General features: G+C 60.9%; 2 protein-coding genes across 2 annotated transcripts in view; one reads left to right on the top strand and one right to left on the bottom strand.

The window, feature by feature from the left end:
* The window catches only part of Fam131b (family with sequence similarity 131 member B), a 36,572-nt gene that overhangs the window by 1,109 nt on the left and 34,757 nt on the right, over positions 1–706 (top strand). The window lies entirely within an intron of this gene.
* Zyx (zyxin) overlaps positions 1–706 on the bottom strand; it is a 10,371-nt gene that overhangs the window by 8,979 nt on the left and 686 nt on the right. The gene's annotated exons all lie outside the window — the stretch shown is intronic.

Here is a 706-nt window from a genome sequence, read left to right as displayed (position 1 = left end):
ACCCGCGAGTGCTAGAGAACTGACTCACCGTCCGCACTCCGGGCTGAGCAGGCCGGCGAGTATCCCAGAGGTCCCGAAGCCGCTCTGTCCCGCTCCTCGAGCCTGCTTGCCTGCTGCCGTGGACTGACCCCGCCCCTCCCTGCAGCTTCAGCTCCGCGCCCCACGTGTCCTGTGGTCAGTCCCGGAACGCCAGTGACTGGGATGGGACCCTACTCCTGGGTGGGCGGGGATGGCGAGGGGATGCTCGCCCTGCGGGCACTGAGCTCCCAGGCCGGCCTTCTGTCACCCACTAGTGGGAGAGCAGGAGCCCACCAAGCGCTCTAGGGGAATTCTCTAACTTCCTGAGCTAGGCAGCCTCTTGAGGCTTCTAGGAATTCGCTTAGCCTCTAGACCCGCCTGCAAATGTATTGCCCCGGGGACAGTGTCCAGTGCTTTGAGTCCAGGAATGGAGGTACAAGGGCGAAGTCAGGGTGAGCGGTCTAACAACCTAGGAAGACCCAACTAGCCTCCGGGGACTAGTCCTTGAGAGTCCCTTCAGCAAGCCTTTCCCGGTCTCTCAAGAGTCTCTGAGTTGTCCGTAGCCCCGGGGACAAAGCTCGGTGGAGCCCCCCACTGGTCCAGCCGGATTCCTCAGCCTGAGATTGTGCCCCAGGCTACATGAAAGAGATATGACTAAGCTGGTGTCTGCTTCTTACTTTGTTAATCT

The sequence above is a fragment of the Mastomys coucha genome, unplaced genomic scaffold (genome assembly GCF_008632895.1).
Source record: "Mastomys coucha isolate ucsf_1 unplaced genomic scaffold, UCSF_Mcou_1 pScaffold20, whole genome shotgun sequence".
Taxonomy (NCBI): domain Eukaryota; kingdom Metazoa; phylum Chordata; class Mammalia; order Rodentia; family Muridae; genus Mastomys; species Mastomys coucha.
Note: the sequence above shows the minus strand (reverse complement) of the source record. Positions and strands in the feature narration are given on the sequence as shown.